This window comes from Erithacus rubecula, assembly GCF_903797595.1.
Source record: "Erithacus rubecula genome assembly, chromosome: 3".
Taxonomy (NCBI): Eukaryota; Metazoa; Chordata; class Aves; order Passeriformes; family Muscicapidae; genus Erithacus; species Erithacus rubecula.
Window position 1 is genome coordinate 40,412,015 of NC_136689.1, and position 21,272 is coordinate 40,433,286.

Here is a 21,272-nt window from a genome sequence, read left to right on the forward strand (position 1 = left end):
GCCGCTCCCCTCGGTCTCCTCAGCGGCTCCCCTCGGTCTCTCTCTCCCCTCAGCAGCTCCCCTCGGTCTCTCTCTCCCCTCAGCCGCCTCCCGCAGCCGCTCCGGAGCAGCAGCGAGCGGCTCCCGGCCCGGCTGCCCTCCGCGCTGCTCCAGCGCCAGGTGTTGCCGCGGGCAGGGGGCTGCGCGGTGCCGCTGCTCCCCGGGCAGCCCCAGCCCTGCAGGAAGCACCTCGCATCCAAGAGAAGTAAGTGCGGCTCCAGGGCAAGATGTGCCTTTTGGGCAGGACAGGGTGGTCGTCCTCTCCGAGGGGCCTAGTTGCGTGGTCTTCTCTCACGAGTATCGCTTGAGAATTCGGAAACGATGGGTCACACCACCATCATTTGAACAGCTCGAATTTGGCTAGAAGTTCCAGAAGAAGCAAGCAAGCGTGCCAACCCTCTCTTTATGTGTTTCCTAGGTTAACACAAGAATGGCGGTAAATTCCGTAAAAGTTCAGTGGGTGAGTTTTGTGCCTTTAGGGGAATTCAGGGAAAACCTAAGGCAGAGAATGTTTCCTTGTGTCCCCCCTTTTAAACAAAGGATGCACATTCCCAGAGACTGGGTATACGGACAGCGACTTAAGTGTGACAGCAATTTGTACTTTTATTTTTCTTGCTGGTGTGGTGATTTTATTTTTTCTGGAAGACACTGATTTTCAGTAGTATTTTGAAACAGGTAAAATAAAAAATCTGTTTTTCTTAGCCATGTGTTTCAATGGCTCCCTGTTGGTTTGCAACCCAAAATACAGATGTTTCTTTCACGTTTTTGTTGTTTTAGTCGGGATGGGAATTGGGATGGGATTTGGAAGAGTGGAAATGCCTTTTCAGTGACAGTAAACAGATCAGCTCAGCTGCAGGTTGAGTTCATGTTCTAAGAGAAAGGGAAAAATACACAAAGAACCCCAACGGATTCTGGAATGCATTTCCAAACAGAAATAACTCCTAAGAGCCCAAACTTCGGCCACCTACTTCAATCAAAAGGGACAACGTTGCTTTTGATATAATATGAGAAATGGATTGCTATTTATCCTGGTGTGTGGTTTTTAGATTTTTTGTGAAACTTTATTTAAAAGGGGAAAATCTCTGATATGTGATGAATTAGCTTTAAACACATCACTTAGAGGCACTGAAAGTAAGGAGAGTTTTAAACTACTTCATGTTGCTTGTTATTTTAAATTATGTTCCTTGTCATATTGTTCATATGTCAACTATATTCAATTGAGATACATAATATAACCTTAGGACTTATTAAAAATTAAAATGTAGATGCTAGAACTAATAAGTATGTGAAAGTAGCAGAAAATAAAAGGCTGCAAGGAAGAATGATAATAAAAGCTTGCAGCTTTGTGCTGAGTTAGGAACATATTGATGTTGAGAAAAGATTGTGTAATCTTCCTGTTTTTTCACTGTTATTAGAGGCTAGTATTGCTATCTGGAAAAAAAATTGTAATATAAAGCTACCAAGGATTATTCAAAGTGAAAGAGAGACCACCTCTTTTTCTTTTTTTTTTTTCTTTCTCCCATCCTCCTTTCCTGACATCCATTCATTTTGGAGTCTTTTAAAGGTGGCTTTCACTGCCTCATCCTCTTGTCATGGAGGATTTTGCTGTGTACCCGTTAAGGAATTTGTACTAAAATTCCCTGAAGATTCACTTACCAGATTGTCACACATGAAGTTTTGATGATGATTGTGTGATGTGATTTCTACCTTTAGCAGAAGGCATCACCCCCTCCTATTCTGCCCCCTCTCCATTTTATTTATGTCTCGGGAGTTGCAGAGGAGAAAGTGAAAATGGAAATGCTCAGTCATCATGCTCTTAGGTTAGGTTACAGAAAAATCTGGATGGAAGCAAAAATGTTGAGAGAATCAAGCCTCCATCAACTGCAGTGTGCTGGTAGAGTATCCCAATTAAATTATTCATAGAGTTAGCTGTACAGCATGATAGGAAGAGGACATTTAGGAAACTATAATGGAGCAATTGTAGAAAAGCAATGGTGAAATCAGTAATACATTTTTTCTTTCCTACCCTGTAAGATAAGTTTCTCTCTGCCAAAATGATCTTGTGAATGTATAGGAGAAACCACTCCACGTAGCATTTTTCCAAAATGTAGCTGTGAACAGGAACAGATGTTAATGGTGCCTAGCAAACATTAAAGCCTCATTTTCTCCTGTCTCACCCAACCTGCACCTATTTAGCCAAGGACGTTATATATAAGCCCTTCCCTTCTATCAAATTGTAAGTTTTGAAGTTAAAGTTAAGTTTTTGATTTGATACTGTATTATACTCAGTGGCTGTTACACTTGCAGAGGTAGGTATGACTACATAATATGAAGGTAATGAAGAAACAAGTCCTCAACTATGATGAGAAATAACATTTTTTCAGCTGATGATTGTTACAGCCATTCTAACTGGAAATAGCTCTGCCAACAGCTTAACTACACACATGCACAAGAGTGAACTGCAGCAGCATCTCACTGATGAAATAATGTCATTTCCTAATACAGACAAGCTCTCCATCCCTCTGTGAGCTGCCCTGGGGTGATGCCAAAGAGCAGACCCTGGGAGGGACTCAGCTGTGTCAGCTGTGCCCTGCTGACCGAGGAGGCACCAACAGGGAAAGTCACCTCCTGTGCACAGCTGGCTGGTCATCCTGGGAGTGGAGTCTTGGTTTCCCTCACATTCTGTGCCTTTTCACTTTCTCATGTGTTTTGATTATGCTGTGCTTGTTCTTAACAGGGAGCTCCTTGTTGCCTGTCTCTCTTGGCATAAAAACTTTTGTCTGAGTTAGCTGTGTATGAAATTCAAAAAGTAATGGTCCAATTTCTCTGTCTGCATCTATTGTCAGTGGCCAAATACTATCAAATTGGTTGCAAGTTTAGAAGGTATTTTTTTCATAAGCCTATGGAAATGAATTGTTACAGTTCAATTACATTTAAAAGATCCAATTTGGGTCCTTAGAGAGACTTTTGCCTCTAAGGCAAAACCAGCTTCCTAGTAATGTTGACCTTGTTGTTGAAATCAAAATTATAGAGGTCACTGTGCTCAATATATACTTGTAGTTTGCTGTGCAAAAAGCTTCCCTTTGAAAAGGCAGCAATGATGAAGCAGAATACACAAAATTTCCAAAAAGATGTTTTGTTGCCTTTGGCTGTAATGTATTCAAAACTATAAAACTAACCCTTTAAAAGAGAAAGACAAAGTAATTTGTCATTATTTGCTGATTGATATTTGTGGGCAGTAAATATTCAGAAAGCATTCATGAAGTTGATAATGATTTTTGAAAGCGGCTTTTTTGTAGTATTAACAGCCAGTCATCTGAAACTTGAAAGTGAATTACTGATCTTGTTTACAACATTCAAGTTATTCTGTCAAGAAATGAAAAAAATACTGTATGACTTACATGAATGGTTGCAATAGCACAATTTGCAAATTGATTACTTCAGCATAGAATTAATATATCAATCTGTATGCTGAAATTTGTTAACATAAGTATCCTTAAGTATAGATAATACTTTAGAATAACAAACATATCTCAGGAGCCTTACTGGGATTAATCATAAGAAATACTAGACTTTGACCAGTTTTGTGATCACATTTCTATTTTTCATTTGACCAAGTATAAATCTTGTTATTCATCCAGTTATGGTTTGTTGTGGTTGGTAATATAAGCTCTGCAGAGTGTGCAGCTTTATACCACTTACTTCTAAATTTATTTTCTACATTCTACTGTAAATTTTTAGGAATGGTCAGAGCTAGCATGCTGTGAAGCAGTATATTATGGTCTGCTGCAAAGGGAGACAAAAACTATTTCACATAGGCAATGTTTGATTTCTTGAATCTAAATTTGTTTCCAGAGCGTCTTAAACATATGTTCAAGTGCATCCTTAAATTTACTTGGAATCAGTGGGATTTAAAATGTGCTTTACATGTCTCACTGATGATTAAAATTATGTGCTTACTATGCATTTCTGGATGATAACTATGGAGGGTCTGATCAGCCAGGATCTGAGTGTCCTTGGTTTCCATTGGGAGAGCAGGTATATTCCCTCCCAAGGCACATTCAGCTCTCTCAGGGCCATGTGGTGGGTATGGTTGTTCTACTGGTTTGAGCAGGATAATTTCTTCCAAGAGAGAAATGTCTCAAGTTGTTTGGTTCATCTGGTTTGGTTTGTTTTGGTTCTTTAATACAATGCTGTTTACTCAGAAAAAATATATATGAATGAGTATATTTTCAGATTACTGTAGAGGCAGTCAGCAGCAGGCATTTCCTTGTGTTTTATTTACAATTCTGGTTTTTCAGTGAGTTCTTTACCTCAGGGAGCTGAATTACTGTTTCTCAAGTAGCTGGTTTCCTTTCTAGTGGCTTTTTGGTTGCCAGATGACATGGCTACTTGGATAGGCTAACATAAAACAAGGAAAAATCTCTGTTTGTGATGTGGCAGCTACTTCATGCATGTTGTCTCAAGGTATCCATGAATTTTGTGTTTGTTCTGTCTTCAGTAGGAGTAATAAGGTAAGATATCTTCCATGTACTGCAAAATAAGTGATACATGTGATTTCCTCATTTTTTCACTTTCACAGTCTAGTCTTTGAAGCCCTACAGAGTTTAAAAAATATATATATTTACTTCCTTAAACTACTGGGTTAGAAATCACAATTTTAACTAAGGGGTATGTTGTTTCATATGTTGGAGGAGGATGTTATTTTCCATATTACTCTTGCTGTGAATGATATCTTTGGTGAGGATAATGTCCTTTTCCATAAAATTGCCTGGTAAAATCATCCTCCTCCTCAGAACTGCATAAATGGATGACTTTGGTTAGTATAATCAAGCTATGAATGTATGACTAACCTGTACTGTACTCTCTGTAAATTGGTAGAAAAACATAGCCCACACAGAAAATAAATAAAAATTGCCTGTATGAGGAACTGCCTTAGAATACCCTTAAAATGTCCTAGGATGTCTAACAGAAAAAACAACAACAAAAAAAAAGTTATTAGTATCATAAGAGAAGAAATACTGGCAATGAGAGTTCTTGCTTGAAAGCAAACCTAAAAGAAATAATATATTCAGTAAACAAAATTATGAAGGTTCTTTAGTGTGGAAGGAGGCCTGGTTGTTTTGGGGTTTTTTGGCTTTTATCTAAGTCCTGGCAAGATCTATCCTTATGTTGTAATAAGAGATGTGATCCACAAAAACAACGAGCAAAACTGCCTGCAGAGTGCCAAGAATATGTGTTGCTGAGACATATTTAAACACATAAGACAATGTTTTAATAATAGGGAGGGGATACCATGGCATGAAGGGAGAACATCAGATCTCAGCACAAGACATTGGTAGTTGTCCTTGAGATAAACAGAGCAATGGGATGGAGCCATCATAGCCCTTTGCCTGACTGGTTAAAAATAAGCACTGTACACACTTCATATGCATCTCTCCCTTTAATGTGTGGGAGGAGAGAAAAATCCACACAGGAGCAGATGCTCTGTTCTTGTCCTGTTCATGGCATCCTCCCAGGTTCTTATCCCTGCCCTTTGCTCAGTGATGCCACACTGGAGGGAGAGGCCTCTGTTTGATTCTTAATCCCTGTATGATGGGAGCAGGTCTATGGATGTAGTTGAGGATTACCTGATTTTTCAATAAATTTATTTACTATTTATTTTATTAAGGAATACATCTTTCATCTCGTGGATGATACAAAACAATTTCTCATTACTTTGGTAAGAATCTTGACAGGATAATAAAAAAGGCTCAAATTTTAATTCAGGTACTGTTCTATGAAACTGATTCACAGGAAGTAAACCTGAGTGAGTAAAAGTGACAAAGAAGAGGAAAGAAAAATTCTTGATTTATTCAACATTACATGTTTTATAAGAAAATCAGAGTGGCTTTTTTTCCCAAAAAAACTTTATAGTTGCTCAGCATTCTGTTTGTCATTGGGGCTTCCTGTGTTGGGTTTAATCTTTTTCTCTAAAGTCTTTGCAAACTAACAATTCAGCATTTATCTTTAAGATGAAAATTTGCTAACACTTGGCTATATGATTACATGACTACAATGAAAGTGTTTTAGCTACTCTGAAGGTTTTGAAGTGAGTATTGATATTTATTAATGCAATGTTCTGTGTTTTGAAAAGAGGTCAAGATCAATTGAAGCATTTGTCTGGCTCACATCCCATTGCATTCAGATTGCATCTGAAATCTCCAGTTGCTTTGTTTTGCCTTTGGACAGGTGTTCAGAAGGTTAGCTGGGGATGTTAAGGCCATGTTGGTAGGTATATGGGCACATTGTGGGGCTGATTCTTCCCTTGACTTGAACTAAATCAAGTGAAACCTCTATTGAGCCAGAGAGGCATTGCCACAAAGCAAAATGGGCATGAAAGGATGGTAAGCACAGATTGTTTCCTGCAGGCTGTTTCCTCATATTCATTCATTTCTTCAATGTGTGAGGAACACAGAAGCCAGGTACATGACAATAGGACATTAGGATGGCAGAAAGGAAATGAGGAAGTACCACTGTCCTGTTTCCTCTGCTAAGCAAACACAGATCTTTCTAATTAATAGTCGAGTTTGAGATATGTGTTACAGATTTTTTTTTTTTTTTTTTTTTTTGTTAGAGGATAAATTACTGTGAGGTAAACATTGCATGGTTTCATATTGGGGTAAATACAAATAGGCTATATATTCAACTTCAGTAGTATTTTGCTTCCTTTCATAAGATTAAATATGCATACACAGCTACTATGTGGTGCTATTCAATAGCTAAATCTAAATTTCTGCAGAAGGCCACGCATTAAAAAAAAAAAAAAATATTCATTTTAAATGTTGTCAGTGTTTCCTTTCCTTTAAGCTACTTTGTCTTTCACAACCCCTTTCTTACTCATCTATAAAACATGAATACTGCTCATCCCTCCACCCACCAAGTCACACTGGACCATTAAGGTCCTGGAGCCTCTGATGTTGTGGCACTTGGGGACATGATTTGGTGTCATCAGCATTAGGTAAATGGTTGGACTCAATCATCTTGGAGGTCTTTTCCCACCCAAGTGATTCCATGGTGCTGTTTCTTTTGCTCAGTGATACAGCTTTTCTTTTTGCATCCCCATGTTTTGAAGCACTTTAATGTCCTCAAATCCTTTTTTTTTTTGAGGTTTATGTTGGTCTTTGTGCTGGTCTTGCCTTCATGCCTGTGGCAGGATTAAATCCACTGCCTAAACAATTTCTCTCATTTCTAGACCCCTGCCCTTTCTGAATTCAGAAAAAGTGCTGGTATGACAGTGAAGCACTCAGTGAGATAAGTGGTAGACTTTGTGAAACCATGTTCTGTGTGCAATGTCTGTTAGTAGGAGTGACTTGCAGCAACAAATCTGCAGTGTGGAAAGGAGCCAGAGAAACCATGAGGAGTGAAAGATGTCCAGGTTACCTAAGCAAATTGGATTGTACAGGGAAAAAATTGGAACATGTGAGAAATTAAGATAGACTGCTCTTACAAAGTGCAGGACCATTGTCAAGTGTTCTGTCAATCTTGATTTCCTACTGTTTTAACTGCATTTCTTCCCTTCTCAGGCATGTCTTAGGAACTGGTGATGGTGATGTCAGTTATCTGCCACTACTATATTGAGATGTTTCTTCCAAAATGATAAGAAGTGATGTCATTCTCGTAATAGAATTGTCACTAAGCTTCAGAGTCATTGTAGTGACTTGCAGGGCTCAGCATTTCAGCAAAGGCCTTAGTGCAAATGCTGAAAATCTTTACAGTTTGCCTGTCAAAGATTATGATAGACTTTGAGATATATGGAAAAACTGGAGTCTGTTCCATGGAAATTCTGCATTTCAGAAAGGCAAATCAATACAAAGTCAGTGAGGAGAAAGAGATTTGTGATCCATGGGATTGGAAGTGCAGAGTGGGAAACTAGGAGTGTAATTACACTACACAGTGAAATATAAAATGTAAATAGTTGTTCTAACCACCACTAAGCTATTTCCAGAAGTGAATTAGTGCGGCCACGTTAGTTTGGCTCTGAGTACATGCTGAGGAAGCCTGGCTGTCTCAGTGACAGGGCACATTGGCCTGAAAGGAATGTACTAGCCTGTCTGCACAGCTCTTGGGCCCAGGGGTGTAGAATATCTGCAGAGTCTGCTCTGACAGGCCTGGTGCACAGCCAGCTGGGACCTCTCCACATTGCATACCACTGTAGGAGAGATGTGCTGTGAAAGAGCTTGCCCCAGTGAGCCAAGCTAAATGAGTAGTAACAGATGATATAATTTCCTTCTCTGAATGTACCATCACAGAGGTAAAGCCCTCTTTAAGCCAAGGAACTGTAGTGGTACAAGAGTATAAGTCATCAACTGACTAGGAATACACTGGCTCTAAAAATCCAACAGAATTTCCTGTCTGGGGGAGACACTTTGAGACTGCCATCTGATAGATTAGTTACAAAAGGGACTTTGGTCAGTTTTTGAAATAAATTAAGTGATACAACTGCAAGTGTAAGAGTTGAATACTTGCAGTGATTCAGGAGCTCCCTTCTAGTCCTGTGTTCCCATGTCTCACAATTCTGTTCAAGCATCAGAGTCAACAATACATCCCACTGTTGAATCACCTGGGAAGAGCAGGTCCTAACTATAACCTTGTGGAGTAATATTCTGTTCTTATCTTTCATGTATCTCTTATTTACATATATTTCAACTATATTTCAGTTAACACAGTTGAGGTGTGAAAGCAGTGGTTTGTCTGGTAGCCAGAGTTTATAATCTTAAAAATATGTAAGGAATTAGGTTACTTCATTTGGACAGTTAATGAAGCAATTTTGTTTTATTGTGATTCTTTTTAAGTAGCAGTAATAAAAGAAGGAAGCTCTTGACCAAATTTCTTCTAACAATATGCCAAACAATGTACATCTTGGTTTCAGTCATTCTAGTCATGAGGACCTGAGACCTGCTGAATTCAGCCAGATGAAAATTCTACCTAACCTAGTAAGTAGATACTTATGGAAAAAATGTCCGGAGGCAGTCATGCTTACAGTGATTTTTTTCCATCATGCTCTTCAGGCCTTCAGTGACTAGGGGACTCTTTTGTTCAACAGTTACTGCTGACCTACTGAATAGAACTGCTGAATCAATGAAGTCATGATTTTTCTGATCCATGTACAGTTTGTGCTTTACAATAACCAATGAAAGTAACTTTATTATTACAAAAAACCCCCATGCCTTCCAATATTCCAATGTAATATTCTAATATTACTTGAAACATCGCTCTCATATTCTTCTCTAGATATTTTTCCATTATCTTTTGATAACCTTTTTGATAATGGAATGATTAGAGCTGCAAAGAGTATTCATATAGTATTTGTGCCTGTTTACAGGGCAGGTTTTTCATGTTTTTCTCGTTAATTTTTAAATAAATATCAGGTATGTTTGTTCCTTTTAGCACCAGATGTTTTCAGATTTCTTTCGTGGTGATACTAACACCCCATATATATATATATATAAAATATAATATATAGCTATATATATATATATACATGTATACATGTATGTGTGTTTTTTCTTCCCCTCTTGATGTGCATTGCATTTAATGACAATGAATAGCCTCTGGCATTTTATCACCCATTCAGTATTGAACCATCTCCAAAGCTTTTCATAGCCAGCCCTAGATTTCCTCAGCCTAATAGTTTTGTGTCATTGATTTTTTTTCCCTTTGTTTTACTATGTGTGTTCTTTTCCACATTGTTTATGAATATATTGAAGGCCCACATCTGCCAGCAAAGCCTAAGTCAGTGAATCCTGAAAAAGAATACAAGCAATATAAAATTCAACCTATAAAAATAATTCAGCCTTTTGTCTTCTTACTAAAATGAATTTTGCCATTTTAGTTTTATTATTTATTTATTACATAAGTAGATGTATTTTTAATTTGTTTTCACAATGCAGTTCTGCTTTTCAAAGTACTTATAGGATAATGGAAATAGATGACAACAGAAATTCACTGTTTTCTGATAACTTAAATATCACACATATTGACATTAATGACTAACGTTTTTATTTCATATTTCACTGTATGGGATTCTGGCACATATTGACAAATGAGGGTGATTGTCAGGAAAGAACTATATAAAAGAAACTGTTCTTTTGTTTTGTTTTTTTTAAATGTTAGCATGTAAAGGTTGTCTTTGACTGTCTACAATCTTCTATTGGCTTAATCCACTATACTTACTTATTAAGCTATGAATACCTGCAAATCCTTTAAAGGATTAACTGTATCTGCCTGCTAAGCTGTCCAAGGCAGTTAAAAATAACTGCAGGCTGATTCTACTGACACACTAAAAATTGGACCTGCTCTACATTTTGTGTTGTATTTGCTGCTGCTTTGACAGATGTGATACAGTCTGAAGTACTTAAACCTTCCATGAAGTTGGGTTGACCAAGTGCTCTCAATACCCCAGTTCTGACTAGCAGCTGTTTTCCCTTACAGCCCATGGAGGATCACCATTTGCTTGTCTCATGAAAAATGCCAGTGACCAAGAACATACAAGGTGGAAAAAAATTCAGCTTAATACCAATTCACTAAATAAGGTGTCCTTTTCTGAAGGCTTTGATTTATACAAATGGTCTGCAGTGCAGTCCTTCCTGTTTGATATGTTTTTTTTCCTAGCTGTACTCATTGACTGCAGAAAATGTGTCTCTTTTCCATATTTACAACATTTTTATATTCTAATACAGTATAAAGATATATGCTGGATGCTGCTAGGTATTGTTAGGAAGGCAGCCAAACATAGGAGATTCATCACAGTGGAAGCCTTACAGGGAATGCACAGTTTGTCTCAATGGGCCAGGGAGTGCACGAGACAGCAGCACATTAAAATGTGTCCTGACTACCTCTATTCCTGCTGGCTGTCAAAGAAGAAGAGTTGAACTTCACCACCTCCCTTGATCAAGGAAGTTAAATAGTGCAATATATAAATGGAAACTTTGAGACAAGACTTTGCACTTTCTGAGATCTTTTCTCTCGGAAGTCTTGTACTGGTACAGCAGAAATTTCTGGCTTCAAAAGGATGCCATAACTGCTGGTGTTTTCTTGCTGTCAAAGGACTTAATGGGACAGTGACTCTCTGCTACAGTGATTCCTACCTTCATTAACAGATTGTTTAGGTTCCTGCACAAAAAAAAGCAGAAGTTCAAGTGCACATAACAGCTGAAACTGGTTCTCACACATACAAGAGCTGAAGGAATGCAACATGGCATAGAATTATTTTCCCTCCAAGTGATAGGCATCAGGCCAATTAATACTTAGCTGGAAGCCTGCATTTGTTTAAAGCTGAAGGGGGAATATTGAAAACCAACTTCAGTGAGATGCAGGTACTCACAAGGGGCAGCTCTGTCAGCATTCCTTACAGCGAACTCCTGACTGTAAGCCAATACGTGAATATTGAAAAATATGAACTTGGGTTGGGGTTTGCCAGCCACCCTGTCAGAGTGCAAAGCACTGACAAGTGCAGAAGGAATATTGGATCTATTGGTGTGGCTTCATCCTTCAATCCCCAAAAATATAGCTGCTAGTATTCTTTAGCTTAGCTAGTTCAACAGCTAAGTAGTTGATGATTAATTACTCAATTATTATGTTACTTGGCAGTAGGAGGACTGTGGATTTTCCTGCTCTTCTAAATATGTAAGCAAACTGCACAGCCCAAGCTGAAGGTTCTAGCTGAGACACAATAAGCAATATAACTACATTAACATTAGTATGTGCTAATTTATGTCTAAAATACAGATTAAAAATTGTGCTGAGACAACTTCATACTGAGCTATATCAGGAAATCACATTATGCTTTTACCCTTTCTAGCTAAGGGAAGTCAACAAAAATTCGGGAGAGTTACATTTTAACACCTTGTTTCAGTCAATGTCTGTCTGTGTGTGGCCCTGGAAGTGCAGTGGGTGAGCAGATACCTTACTTGTGATACTTCAGTGTTTCTTATTGCAGAATTTCTACAGTGCCCTGTATTGCACTACTCAAGCAACGGATGACACAGATGTACCAGGTAGATTGTGTGGTTCTATTTATTGCAATACTAATTTTTCTAATTAGGCATATATTCCTTAATGTTTGGTTTTATCTGAACTTCACCACAAACTGTCAAGTTAAATTTTACTCAACATGTATTTTTGGAGGGAGAAAATGGGCTTGTATAAAATGCACTTCCTAATGTAAGCTATTTAGTATTTTGTTGTGAAGAGAAAGTAGCATTCTTATGTTTTAAAAGCGAAATCTTGTGGAACCCAAGCTTGTCAAATTTTTGCCAGAAACTTGCTGGTTGCCTGCCAGCTCTCTACCCATGCACTTGGCAGGTGCCCAGCCTTCCAAGAGCTGCAGCTGCCTCTGTGTCAGGGCTGGCAGCACTTGCAGGGCTGCAGGTCCCTGAGCAGGTGTCCAGATGGAGTCCCTCCCAAAGGGTCCCTGTCACCCTGGGGTGACACACTGTGCCTCCTGCCTCCAGCAGGCCTGCAAGCTAAGGAACTTCCAGGCCTGGAAATGTTTTATCTTGTGCCAGCTTTCAGCAGCTCTTTAAGAAATTGTTTCATAAGTGGACATCCTATTTCTTTCTCTGATTGTACCTGAAAACAGGGATGGATTCCTTTAACACATCACTTTGTAGCAGTCCTGCTTCTGAAGAAGGTTCATGAAGAAATGACACAAACTGCAACAGCATGTTTAGAAGAATGTTGCTTTTTAAGTTGGAATTTGGCTTTTCAAATTAGCATTACATTTTGTTGAAGTTTTCTGCTTTCCTTTTATCTTAACAATAATTTTTCCCCACTAATAATATCTAATCTTGAGATTCAATCAAACATCAGCAATATCTTGTGGACTAACAAGCAATTTTTTAATCAGTTAAATACTCATGGTAGTTGATACAACCTTGGTATTAATAATGTATTGTGAAAGAGCTGTTTGAATAAATAGAAACTGATAAGCCTTATGTTGGTGTGTACATGGTTGTTGACCTTAGTATTTTTATTCTATCTTTTTAGGGCTGAGAAAAGTACAATTTAAAAGCATGGAGCATTCTGGGGTGTGTAACTCTTTGTATAAAAGTAAGTGCCAACTCAGGTTAATGAATAATAAAAGTGCACAAAGAAATTTTCTTCCTTTTTCCTGATTATTCTTTAATATTTTGCTGCATTTTTAATAGCTTTCTAGAAAACTTGTCTTTCCTAATGAATCTCTACTCCAAAAATAAATCAATTCCACAATAATAGGCAGGGCTGTAGATTGCTACTAGATGCCATATAAATAAATAAATAAATAAATCTCAACTTTATTGAACCTAAATAATGATATTGAAAGACACATGTGAATGTAATGAAGGAACTGTGATACACCAAAAATTTCACAGACTGTTGTCTGGAGATGATACCTTTTTAGGACTGCCCTCAAAAAAATGTAATGAAGAATTTTTAATTAACAATACAGTAAAGCATAAGAAAATCTTGCAATTAATTTGGCAAATAGAAACAGTGGTAGAAGACATTTTGATAAAATTTCTCTAGCTTAGTAACTTTTTCAGCAAATTTGCCTAGTGATTTTACTCAGACCTTGCCCCACTAAAGGCAGTAAGTCAGTTCCTGAAGTTCCTAGTGGAGTAGAGTAACAGTTTGAGTCTAGGGGGTATTACTTTGGCTTATAAAATGTTACTTCACAGTGCAAAAAGTGAAGGACTAAACACTGCCTTATTTAGGGAATCAATGGCCTGTCAAAATCATTACAAAAGGTGGAATAACTATAATTTAAAAAAATAATAAATTTCCTCTCCTGTTTCTTAGCTAATACAATATGTTGGAGGGGAAGTTAGCCTTGTTGTGCATTTTACAGATGCTTCTAACTAGCTGCCCAAAATGAAACCAAGCTCAACTGATTTGCCCCTGTGCTACTGCAGCTTTATGTGTATTGAAAGCACTAGGAATCTGTTGACAATAAAATTAGAATGTAATAGAAACAAATCATACACATTGTTTATTGTTGATATGATGACAAGTAGTTTCTCTTTGGTTTTGCTACTCTGTTGCACTTGCCAATATAAAAATTTTGCCAACATGTTGTTCAAACACTTACAGATTACCAATAACTAACTCCATTTCTGCTTACAAACTTAATAACAACATGCTTACGTAAAGTAGACTATGATGTTCACATCTTCAGCTACATCCTGGCATAGCTCCAACAGCATAGCTGCTGACTTCATGAGGATTTGGATACAAACTTAAAGTTAAGCCCATGCTTAACTGCTTTGTCAATCTGTCTCTCTCTCCCCCTCTCCTCCTGCTGTTACTATCATATGACATCTATGAGATTTAGCTCATGCTGACATGTGAATGAATGTTCAGGTATTTCTATACACCCTTTGTACACAAAGCTGTGATTGATTTACTTGTGTTTCTAGCCTGAAGGAAAAACTGATCCACTGTGACTTCCAGCATGGTGTGAGTGTGTGCGTGTGTGTTTATCTGTTCTCTAAGGCCACATTTGAGCCTCTCATCCAACCAAAACTCCTGTAAGAAGGGAGACTGCATTTCAGAATAAAACATGTCTGGGATTCCGTGCCAAAACTCATGCTTTTTGTAGCAGTTGTAAATTAAGTCCTCTTCTTTTTTGGTTTTTGATTTAAATAATTTAGAGGTATCAGTAACTTGATAAACGTATTTTTCATTGTATTTAAAAACATTACATCAGTAATAGTACCAAAGATTTATAAAGTGAGTTGTATAACTACTATTATATATAATCTCATATACAAAACAGAAGTCATTACACAAAGGAAGGTATAATAAAATTATGACTGTAGGCAGTGGCTTTCATGAAGAGCGTAAGTTTTTCAAATAATTAATAAAATAAGAGATTTTACCAGAAATTTATAACCTTGTGTTTATGTGATTTATGTGCATTCTTCCCCCAAAATAGCATTCAGCTATAATAAGGTTTAGTTGGGCATTTATACATGACCACATTTATGAATGTGATATTTGACTGTCTAGAAAGCTGTGGATATATTTAAACAAAAGGTTTTATAACTGCTTTAATTATTGTGATACATCAGAGCTAAGGGACAATATTGTCATAAATTAGAGAGAAAAAATATTTTAAGCATGCATTTCCTTAAATTTTATCTCATAAAAAGTTGGACAGCATTTTTATGTATCTCTTCATAGTTTAGTATTTGCTAGATGTACTGTTGTTTCCCCTGGCACATGTATTCTGTAAGGCAAGGCACAACAGAATCAAGAAATAAACATCTGACCATGTCACAAATCCAATTAACTCTGACAAGGGCTAGTAAAGTCAAGTGAGTAACAAAGCACTGCTGTCTGGAAGCAGCTTTGCAGACAGTAGGGCACCAGCTGGACGAAGCAAAAGTACTTCAGGCAGCTGAATTTTCTGCCTCCACTAAGACCATCTTATACCCCAGCGAGGTCACAGTGCTGTAGCATTTTCAAGTGTCAGATCGCATCTCTTCACTGTTTCTAAGCGGCAGGGAGGAGGAGGGAAGCATTCCCTCACAGAATGTAAAATATGTGCTAATGTCATTACAAGGTAATGCAGCAAAACAGAAACTGCAGTTACCATTGCACAGCCTCTCCTCAACCACCAGCGCAGTATTGGGTTACGAGAGGAGCCTGCAAAAGGTTTCAGTGTGACAATCCTCGGGCAGAAATCATGGTGGTGCCTGTGCATGTTCAAAATAGCTCTCCTTCTTCTAGCTCTTGACACATGTAGCTACCCTATGTCCTATTTAATGAAACTGAATTATTAAATTATTGCTTCACCAGTCTGCTGTGTTCATCCATGCTAGAGACTCAAAAATGTGGGGGAATTTCTCATCTGGAGTATAGCAGTATCATCCTAGAGACATTCCTTTGGCAAAGATATTTTGGGTTTATCTTGAGAGGAGACGCCACTCCCTGCCTGTCTGACTGGAAATTGGAATTCTTCACTGCGTGTTTCCAGATAGAAAGGAAATACGTGCTCCATTTTCTTTATCTGTGTAACCCAAACAACACAAGGTTACCCTTGGAATCTTTTCTTTCTCTAACCTATTTCCCTGTCATGCAGTATCCTTAGGTAAAATGCTTTCCACTTACACTCTAGTAATGGGAGGAATCTTAGACCCATATACAATATTCAGTGTTTTTACTGTTAATTGTCAACATTATTTGCTGCTCCTAATAACCTACTTTTCTAGTAGCCAGAAGAGTCAAATATGTAGTTTGTCAGCTTTAACATGGGTTATAAAACTGAAACAGATATCCTCAACTTTGGGATGGAGAAAGGAATATTTCTTAGGAAACAATAGGAGAACTGGGGTTAGCTCATAACTCACAGCTAGTTTGCAGCTGAAATTTCCCAGCACTTTTCTAATGTTTCTATTTAATTGAAATGAAAATTATATTAACTTCAGCAAAATTTTCCAAAGGGAGATTTCTTTAGTACAGAATGAGATTTCTGGGTTCTAGAAACCAGAAACAAATACACACAATGACTCAGTGATTAGGTTATTAAATTACTAGATTTAGAGCAGGAAACTGAAACTGTTTCCCATCTTCTAATTCTACATGTTTCTATGCACTGCATCTTTTGAATCTTTCACCCCCTGCAACTTAAAAAAATATTTGTTAATCTTGGAGTTGGTCCCAATTTTCCTGATCCTGAGAATTTACTATCACATCTCATGGGGTGAGATGGGTAAATTGAAGTGTCAAGATGGTCTCTGAAGTCAGAAAAAGGAGCAATGAAAGAATAAAAATATGCAGGATTGCTTCTACAGAAAATTAAAAATTAAACATATCACCATGTTTGTACTTTCTTCTAACTGCATTGAAACTTGATCTTCTTGCTACAACTTTGGACACAAATAGAATTTAGCAAATGGAGATATGCTGTAGAAGCAGCACAGGCATATGCTGACATATGATCACCATATGTCAGTCCACAGTGATTCTCAAGCTCCTGAGACATGTTTTGTTCTTTAAATAGTTTTCCATATTTTTAACATTTTGGAGCACATTGACTATTTTCATTATGCTTTTTTCCTCCTTCTTTTGAAGGCACATGCATTTACAACTGACTTAGATTAGGCAGGAAGGACAGATAGAAAGAAGCTAAAATAACTTTCAGAAATTACTACTACAGTCAAATATATTAGGAACTTCAGGAGTCAACATAAACTATTGAAATAAAATAAAGTGTACATTAATCTTTATAAATAAAGGAAACGCATGGGTTAGGATTTTTGTCCCACATTCATCCAGGATCACATGCAGTATTTTGTTCCTGGGATGTAATGCAGCAAGTTAAAATTTAATTTAAAAAGCAACAAAACCCCCTTTGTATTTAATCATGTATCATTAAAACCTGAGGCTTTGAATTGAACTGGAGACTGAGTCAGAATTTCACAGACTCACAGAGAGAACAGTAGCTGCCAACAGGGTATTTCCTGTTGCTTTTCACAACAAACAAACAAAATGGGATATCTCTGTATGATTTGCAGATGTGCAGCATGAAGGCATTTAGATGCAAGTTTTACAGAGGCCTACAATTTTAGGCAAATAATAGGTAAAACCCGCTCCTATTTCTTAAAAAAAAACAACTCCATCACTATAGACTTAACATCTTTCAACAAATTGTGTGACAGTCATATGTTCCTAAGTTCCTAAAAGTTTGGAGAAAAAAAAAATCCCATTTAATTCCCCATGAGAGCTTTAAAAAGTAAGGAAGAAAAATGAATACATACATAAAAATTCTACTGCACACTCTTAAGGTAGAAAAACTGTACTGAACACATTTTTTTTTGGTGTTCACAACATCTCACATAGCAAAATAATTTATTTCTTCAGTGAAAAAAATGCTTTTTACTTCTCAAGAGACAAATGAACTATTTCTGGATCTCTGGACAAAAGCTGAAAATAATAACTACACCAAACAAGTCATTAGTAAGCATTTACTTTTTCAGTGCCTGGAGACATAATTTCCTAATAAGCTTCAGCCTCCTAACTGTTGCAAACCAATGACACCCAGTATTAGACTTTCCTACTAGGTGTGCATATCAGCTTGGGCCAGCACAAGGAAGAATTCTTAAGGTTGGACTGAAAGACCCAAAGTTTCCTCAGAGCCTCTTATGCAACATAGGTACATTTGCTTTCTAATTCTGTGTCTTAAAAAGGGTCAAAGCTCTGCAGTGTTGAAGGGCATAAAGTAGTGCTTGACACATTGGACATAAACACATACATCATGCAGACATCCTCCTGTTAGGAATAAATCAATTCCTGCTTGCACTAAAAGGCACTGATGTAATCACAAATGTTTTAGAGACCTTTTACTGCTAACTGGGTTACACTGGAAATTTTGCCCCTCTGCAAGTTATGGATTGGGTCTTAGTATACTTTTGTTGAAATAAAGGTACTCCTGTCAATTTGGGAGTTGAACTGGAAACCAAAGTTCTGTAAGATTTGTGCTGCCCTTCTCTACAGGAAGGTAAACAACCCAAAATGTATGGTGATATGTGAATAGTTCTCCTCCCACAACCTCTTTGATTGCCAGAGTAATTGTAATTGGGTGGGCAGATTTCTTCTGGATGACACCAGAAGAGAAAAATTAAAATGATTATACAAAACCATATTTTGTCTCTTATCCTAGGAAAATCTTACAGGGCACAGTTTGGATGATCTCTGGGCTTAAACCCATTACCAGAAAAAGATAATGATGCTATTGTGAGTGCCAAATGAAGGGAAAACACATAATACATAATATACAAAGAAAATCAGAGGAGATCTTCAACGAGCAAAGAGGAGGTACATGATGGAGTTATTTACCAGGTACTAAAATGTGAAGAAAAGCAGATCACCTCTTCTCAAAAGGGAATTACAGAAATTTATTGAGGATATTTTAGCATCATTCCTCTAAATCCCTTATGCTCCACAGTTCCCTGTTTCTCAGTGGTATTCCCTAGCTCTCAGAATTTTTGCACCCACTTCTCTCCACATCCCAACATCCTGTCTGTTTAAGCTTGTCTCCTAGGCTCAGCATCTCTGACTGTTAACAAAGCTGTCACAGTGGTAAACACTGTCAGAAAGATATCCTGTCTCTCTTTTTGTTTTTTTGTTGTTTTTTTTTTTTTTTTTGTATGTGAAAGCAGGGGGTAAGAAGTGTGTTCTCAAGGTGTTTTCCTGGCACTGTTACAGTGCCTGGAGGGCAAAGGCTATTCCTCCTCCCCTGTGCCACCAAACAATCTATGTTCCAGCACTAGAGTGAAGAGCAGGATATCAAACAAGTAAAACAGTGTCATTCAGAAACTGGAGGAGTGAGAAAAGAGGACTTCCTTCTGCCTGTGAAATTTTTATGTACATAGTGGAGACTGGTGTGAAACATATCTATGTGAGACAGGTGAAAAGGGAACTTGGTGCTTCTTAGAGGTCCTGTGATCGAGGAGGTTTTGTGAGAGACCTTTTTTTCAGGGAGTTTCCAAATAGGTGATGATGATGTGCAGTACTGGGCCAATTCCCACCAGATGCAAAATAACTCCTGTGAGAATATACTGGAGCTGTGAGGAACCTCAGCCCCTATAGTTTACAGCTGTCAATCTGCTCCTGCTGCTCTGAATGACTTGCTAAAGTAAGCACAGCCTCTGCTGGTTTATTCATTGAGCACAGGAGATGCACAATTATTTTCCAGGAAAATATATTCCATAGCACTCTGAAAGTAAAAATACTGTATTTAAATGAGATTCACAGCAGCATGTTTTATTGACTTTGAGAGATAGATTCAGAAACAGAGGATTACCAAACTGAGATTAATAGCTACATTCAACATACTTATGCTAGTTTATGTTGTAAACAAGAATTCCACAGGCCCAGCAGAAAAGTACCTGGGGGTGTTGGTTGACAGCAGCTGAGCATGAGCCAGCAGTGTTCCCAGGAGGCCAAGAAGGCCAATGGCATCCTGGCCTGTAAAAGAAATAGTGGCCAGCAGGACCAGGGCAGTGGCACTAAGTGCTATGGTTTAGTTCAGCCACAGGTTGATCTTGGAGGTCTTTTCCAACCTTAATGACTCTTTCTTAATGATCATTCCATATTTAAACATGCCTTGCTTTATTGTATAGTGCCACCTAGGGGGTAAAGGCTTTTAAATTAGAGTAGCAAAGGAGAGGGAGCTTTATTAGTAATATAGAAAGCATTTCTCCTTTTAAATTCTCTTTTGAATATACTAAAGTGCTGCTGAAATTTTCATACTGTGGAATCTGGTGAAAGAACTGTAATTTTCATAGGTCACTTTGGAGCTGGCCATACTCTTCTTTCTCTTCCATAGCATAGCAGTGACTGGGGATGCCAAAAATCCCAATTTTCTCCTCTGCTAGCCAGGTCTTGCTGGTGTGATCAGTGGAGCGTTACCTACATCTCATTACAGCTGTAAGGCTGGGTAGGAGATTGCTGTATTGCTGTGTTTGTGTCTCCAAGGACTTGAAATAGCCTTGAAAAGTTTGCTTTTTGAGGCCAAAAGCAGAGAGAAAATGGAAGAAGGAAAGAAAAAGGAAGGTAGTGTACAAGGCAGGAATGAGATGCTGAGACTACTCTGTCTGAAAACAGATAGGTTTTACTCCTCCTGAAACTTCCCCCACTCTACTTGAAATTACAAATTACAGTTGGCTCCTTTGGGCTTCTAATGATTTAGCTTAGAAACGGGTAAAAGAAACCTAGGAAAACTGCTCAACTCTGTACCATATTTATTTTCTTCAGAATGAGGTTTGTTGTAAAAGCCTGAATTGCAGTCATTTCTTGCCTGAAAAACCAAAATTACAGGAGTGATAATACTTTAGGATTGGTTTTGTTTCTTTTTTTCTTTTTTTTTTCCCACACTTTTTTTTTTATTCTTTCAAATGATATTCGATTTTATTCTGTATCTCCCACAGCAGATGGCGTGCCTGCCTCCCTGAGACCATTGATCCCAAGCAGAATGCAATTGATACAAGAAACTTGTATCATAGAAACAATTGTATAATATAATAAACAATTATGCAAGAAATCTGCTCCTCTTTCCTTAGAGGAAAGTAGAGATGACAGGTTCTGACACGTTAAAGAAAAGCTACAGTAGGGCATGGCAATTTCACTGTGCTGCCCATCCTGATGTGACATGCTCTGGAGCAAGGAAGTTCCTGCTCAGGTGCTGGCAATAAACACTGGACCAAGCC

The 21,272-nt window shown here is 37.9% G+C and overlaps 1 long non-coding RNA gene across 1 annotated transcript; it reads left to right on the forward strand.

Moving 5' to 3' along the window:
* Positions 1 to 61: 61 nt before the first annotated feature.
* Positions 62 to 13,303, forward strand: LOC306799767. The gene is made up of 3 exons (XR_013773675.1): positions 62 to 244; positions 6,178 to 9,217; positions 10,513 to 13,303. It is a non-coding gene; the product is annotated as an uncharacterized lncRNA (long non-coding RNA).
* Positions 13,304 to 21,272: the final 7,969 nt, after the last annotated feature.